Source organism: Lactuca virosa, chromosome 6 (assembly GCF_052849685.1).
Source record: "Lactuca virosa cultivar CGN04683 chromosome 6, Lactuca_virosa_CGN04683_v6, whole genome shotgun sequence".
Lineage (NCBI taxonomy): Eukaryota > Viridiplantae > Streptophyta > Magnoliopsida > Asterales > Asteraceae > Lactuca > Lactuca virosa.
The window spans coordinates 196098968-196105314 of NC_136431.1; the positions used below are offsets into that span (position 1 = coordinate 196098968).

General features: G+C 36.1%; 1 long non-coding RNA gene across 1 annotated transcript; it reads right to left on the minus strand.

Moving 5' to 3' along the window:
- Positions 1-3125: 3125 nt before the first annotated feature.
- Positions 3126-6104, minus strand: LOC145118603 (uncharacterized). The gene is made up of 3 exons (XR_013713375.1): positions 5688-6104; positions 5296-5593; positions 3126-3373 (listed from the first exon to the last, which is right to left on the minus strand). It is a non-coding gene; the product is annotated as an uncharacterized LOC145118603 (long non-coding RNA).
- Positions 6105-6347: the final 243 nt, after the last annotated feature.

Consider the following 6347-nt stretch of genomic DNA (forward strand, 5'->3'; position numbering starts at 1 on the left):
ATTTTTTGGACCTTTTTGTTGGGTTTGGGTTGTGTCGAAAAGACCTTTCTTTCTTTTGGGTTGTGTCAGATGAGTTTGGAATGACTGTTGACATTGTACATTCCTTTTTGTATGTTTTCTTGATGGGAGAGTATTTTGAAAAATAGTGTGAGAAAACAAACTTTTGTGGACTCTTAGATTTTGGAAATCTGATATGTCTTTTGTTTTTAGAAAAGATTTGTCGATTTGTGCCTCGGGATCGAATTTCCTCTTTGAAGGCCTTTTTAGCTAAGGTTTTTGGAGAACCGCAGTCATTGGTGTTCAGATGCGGTTTCCTGGAAACCTTTGAAAATTTTTGAAAACGAGGGATTGATTCATCCGAACTTGAAGATTCAGGGTTTTGAGAGCATTGACCCACTTCAAAGTTTTTTATGGGTAATTCATGATGAATTGGCTGAAGAGTCACAGAGCTTTTTATTGAGGACTGCGGTAAGGATGATTTGACTACCGCAGAGTAAGACTGAGTTGGGACTTCAGTGGGACTTTTGTGGGACTTCTGCGGCTCATGACTACAGCGAGAGACACTGCGGTCTGAGGGCAGAGATGGGAAGTCCTGAGAGACTTCGGGACTCTCTAGGATAATTTCTTCATCAACCACTGATGACGTCTGAGAATTTGCATAGATTGTGTCACAGATAGGAGTTTGATCACTTGTGTGACCCGAAACCTCAGGCACAATTTCCTCAATGACACAGTTATTACTTAGATCATGAAGTCTACCGAAGTGTGTTCTGATGTCTTCGGGAAAAGTTTTGTCATTGACTGGGAAATGAAATTCTCGGTCCGGAGGGACATACAGTCGATCTTTGTTAAACCGGGGTGAGGAATCATTTGCGGTAGGATATCCATTGGACCAACCCCAATTGTATGTATTGTCCACAGTTCCATTATTCACCAAATTTTCAATAGCTTCACTTTCATTGAACAGTTTTTCTATTAATAGATTTAAGCGTACAATCTCACTCTGAGCTAAATCTCTTTGGTTCAAAGTTATCTCTAGTTGTGTTTCACTCAACATTCTTGCATCTTTTTCTAACTCTAAGTCCTTTTCTAACATAGCCATTTTGAGTCTTTTGTTGTCCAGTCGTACTCTTACATGAAACATCTCTTGGGACGCTATGTTCTTCTCATCTAAAGCTTTGTTATAGTCTGTAAGGACGGCAGCACATGTGTCATTAAGATTGTCTATGAAGGGTTGACAGTCATGCATGATGTAGTTTAGAGGTTGAATCATGAGTTTTACCTGTTCGACGATGCTTAGAGTTCCATTCTTTTCCATGTAGCAGTAATTCTTTTCCAGCTTTGTAGACCCATCATCATCCGCAGTTGCCAACATGCAGATTTTGCCTTTTCCTTTGACATTGCTGATGGCTTCTTCTTCATCTCCGGATGACCAAACTTGATGGTCTCTTTTGACATGGGCTACGTATGCCCTAGCCTTTTCCTTTTCTTCCAATTCTTAAGCCATTCTTAGGTAGAATGCTCTGTCTTTCACTACATTTGCCTTGCAATCTTTTGCAAAATGATTCTCTTTGTTGCACTTGTGACATATCACAACATCACTTTTGTCTTCTGAGGGAGTACCGGAGTCAATGGTTTGGATGGACTGCGGTGCCTCCTTTGGTTGAGTATTTTGAGATTGCGGTAGTGGATGAGAACTTTTGGGATATCGAGAATGGTTATTCTGCGGGTTGAAGTTACGGTTGAATGGGGGTTTGTTGAACTGCTGATTCTTACGAAAAGAAGGAGGTGGTAGCCGGTTGAACTGTTGACTAACAAGAGCAATAGCCTTCTGAAATTCTTCTTCATCATCATACTTTGAGTCGGCTTCGTATGACTGCAGAGTAGTGTCATACGAGGGATAGTAGGATTGATTATGTGGAGCTTGTGCTATAAGAGCAAGTGGTCCTCCGAAGTCAGCACAGTCTTTGAGTACGGTGGATTCTTGTGCTTGCAGTTCCCCGTAGAGCTTGTAGAGAGACAAATAATGAATCTTTCTATCCCCTTGAACTATCATCTTAGCAGTAGTCCAATGTCTTTCCAAACCATTGAGAAACTGAAGGTTTGTTTCATGGTTACTGCGATGGTGCCAGCATTCGATAACTTGGTGACTATCAGGTTGAACCTTTTGAAGGAGTCTTCTAAACTTTCGCCAGTATGAGCTTTGAAATTGTTGAACTCATTGAGTGCAGTTGTGAGCTTCTTATCTTGAGCTTGTTCTGAGCCTGCGTACAAATTCTTGAGAACTTCCCAGATCTGTTTTGCTGATTTGCAGTTTATGATAATGTCGAAGTTGTCAGGAGCAACTCCACAAGAGATTTCATAAAAAGCAACAACATCATTTTCCATTTTATCGAGTTCATCTTTAGTGGGACGGTTCATGACTGGTTGACCTCCTCCTAGTCTGGCTGTGGCGCCATCAGTTTGAACTGGTGTAAGAACAGGGACATGCGGTCCTTCTTCTACGAACCGCCATACATCTCTACCAAGTCTCCTTAAGTATCTTTCCATTCTCTGAGACCAGTGATGATATTCATTTGCCACCAATATTGGGGCTCGATTTGAACCACCAACACTGTTGGAAACATTCAGAGATAACGCTTGTGCCATTTTTCCTTGTTTTTTTTTAAAGTTTTTTGTTAAGAAATGAGCTTCAGTGGTATAGAAGGCCTTTTGAAAATCAGAGTTTTGTTTTTCAAAAAGCAACCACTATGGCTCTGATACCAATTGTTGAGAGAAAAACTTGAGACGCACTTGAACAAACGTTAGAACAAGTATAGTTGCGGAATAGTTTATCTCGAAGGATCTAAAAGCTCAACAATAATAATAATAAGTTAAAGAGTTAGATAGTTAGGGAGTTAGTTGCGGAAATGTAAGGAAATATAAATGACAGCAGATGTTATATCAAGTATACACATAAGTTGATTCTTAACAAGGAATGCATTCAGACCAAGTTAGTAAGTGAGATCAAACTTAGTGATTAGGTCACGAATGACTTGCTCCGAAGAGAAATAATATTCAGTTATATTCAAGTGAACTTTGAGAGTAAGAAGGAGAGAGTATAAGATTCAAGATGCGTAATCAGATAGATGTAAGAGATGTAATTGATGTCATTGAAGTTTTTTGAATAAGAAAGATTGAGCTCTATATATAGAGACTCAAGAATTACATTGTATCAATTCTCTAAGCGTAGCCATGCAAGGCATACTGGACAATAGAGAGTACTACAATAAAAGCAGATAAGAGTTAAACTAAGTAAACTAGTAAGTAAACTGCGGTTGATGATGACTTCGGATGAGGTTGCTGATGAAGGTTGACTGCGGATCCTTGAGAGCTGCGGTAGATCAAGTTCAAGAGGGTCACTTTTATGATTCAACAAACCCATTATTAAATTTTGATTAATTAACATTGGTAAAGTTCCTCCTTTTATCTTTTCAGGAATATAAAGATCTTCGTTTATATTGATAGTATTCGTTTTTGCATTTTTTATTCAATATTTTTTCTGATGTATTTAATCATATGTGATTGTTTGTATTTAACATATGATTAATGTGGAAAAAGAAAAACTATTGAATCGAAAACGCGAAAATGAATATTGTATACATAAATCATATGTGACTAAATGTACAAGAACAACTATTGAACAAGAATGTGAAAACGAATATTGTCCATATTGAATACACAAGAACAACAACTGAATCGAGAACGTGAAATCACATATGTATATGTGGATAATATTTATCTTTATGTTCTTGTTTTAATAGTTGTTCTCGTGTATATAATCATATGTGATTATATGTATCTAATCACATATGATTTATATAGACATCATTCTTTTTTGTCCATATAACTCACATGTGATTAGATACATATAATCACATGTGATTAGATGTATTTAATGATTAAAATTGAAAAAGAACAATTACTAAATCAAGAATAAATTTAATTAGAATATATTATTTGCAAAATTGAAAAAAATCTAGTTAATTTTAGAAAATAAAAATGAATTTAATTAAAAACGATATGTTCCATTAATAATTTTATAGCTTCATGGAATCGAACATTTAAAAAAAAGGAAATTTGGTTTGTTGAATTTCAACTTTTTCCCTTTTTTTTACAATCACAATGACATGTTTGAAATCATTAAAGCATATGTTATTTTATTTATTTATCTATTTATTTACATAAAGGTGCATTTAGTATTGTTGCAATTATTCTTATGGGAACGTGTAAAATCATGGCTTTAGGGATGGAGGGTTCAGTATATATGGGAATGGTAAAAGTTGTGATTCACGAGCCTATTAAAGGAGATGATGCTGATTTACTATGCACTCGGGTTAGAAACATGATTGAAGATGAGCTTCTTCGCCATTATATGCAACAATTTTTGTTAGTTTTAATGGTGATATTAGGTGACATAAAAATGAGAGGCAGTAAAAACTTCAAAAAAAAAAAAGAAGTTTCATAACCAAAGGTCCAAAATGGTGATAATTTCTATTAAAAATCCATAACTAACTATTGAATAACAACTATAATATGCAAAGAAATTATCAGTTAGTGGTTTTGGCTAGAAGCAACATCCAAATGAAAATGTGCAATATGTAGCCAAACTAATTCCAACCATAAAAATAAATTAACCAAATGACGCATTGGCTAATTAAACTTGACCAAAACTAAAATAATAAATTCCAAATATATTGCTACCTTTGAGAAACCCCTAGCTATCTGTGCAAGATCATTGAATATTGGATAAACTAAAGACGTGAAATGTTTGTCAATGGTAGTCATAAACATATAAAACATTACTTAGAAAAAGGAAACCAATTCACTAAAATTAAACTAACTTTTGCAATGACAGATGGATTGCATGTGCATCATCAACAAGAAGAGAGTTATTCCCTGATTAAAGCTTTAAACAATGTACCTTTTTTTTAAAAACAAAGCTAAGTTCCCATATATAGGTATATAGTTCATTCTAATATGACAGGTAACACATTATACTAACACCAACTGAACTTCGGGTAGACTTTATCATCTAATTCACAAGACCCCATATATCAAGTCTTAAAACCCGATGAATACAACCAAATTTTTCAACACAAAATAATAAAAACAAAAGGAAACATGATTTTTTTTATCATAAATATGATCAATTAGAAAAAGATCATCTAAAATTGTAGTAAATAAACATTGAAATTTGCTAATTAAACAAAGTAAAATATTGCAATTTAAATCATAATTATGAAGGAGTATTACCATTAGTGAATAGCCTTTGGAGACAGATGCAAAACAACCTATTGATAAATCATACCAGGTGCCCTCTCTCACCTCTGCAAGACTGATCATAAACTCAATTGCTAGGTGCTTTGTGCCCTCTTCAAGCGTCTCTGCCTCAACTATCTGCAACATAGATCCCACCACTTCCACCCTCGTCAAGAACCTAGGCTTAGTCCCCGCCAACTCAATCAGTAATTCTAATGCCCCTTGAGAAATAGCCTCTTGTCCAACAATCAAACCTTCCGCTAACGTTTTCAATCATCGCTGAAAGCAAATCCTGAGAAAGAGTGAATTGTAGCAAATGACTGAGTTTGAGAAATAGCGAGTTTGTATCTGTTTGTTTGGATAGATTGAATATAAGTTCTACTTACGATCGTTTCTCGTTCGTTGAAGGCATCAAGTGAGATAATAGGGTTTTCGAACGGAGCTGGATCAGCTCCCTGTATTTGCACCAGTTGTTCTTGCTCAACCTGAGGATGCATTGCCGAAGAAGCAATCGCCCGCAGTAATTGATGGTGTCGATTTGATTACCGGTGGCTTTGACGATGGCGGTGTGGAGAAAAATGGAGTGCGTGTTTGGATTTGGGTGAAACACTAATTAGGGCAAAGTGTAATAGATTGAGTAGTGGTAGTAGGAGTAAGCGCAGATCTGAACAAAATTTAGAGGCAGAGTTTGGTGGTTTGACGGTGATACGATGGGATAAGGTGGCTCCGACGATGGTCCGACGAAAATGGGGGTGGTCCAGCTCCAAAGCGAGACAGATTGCATATCGATTTTAAAAATGGTGGGGGTAAGGGGTGGGATGAGTTTTTTTTTTGATTATTATATAAATATTTTTACATTTTTTTGAAACCTTTTAATATTTAAAGTTTGGCCACAAAACTTTAACGGTTTCACAACTTTGATCCCTTTTTTTAAAAGTTGCTAATTCCTACCCCTTTAATTCTTTAACCATTTTCACACTTCTGGTCCTTGCAGTCAAAACTTTTACATTTTTTGTCCGGGGCAAAGCCCGGACTTTTCATCCTTG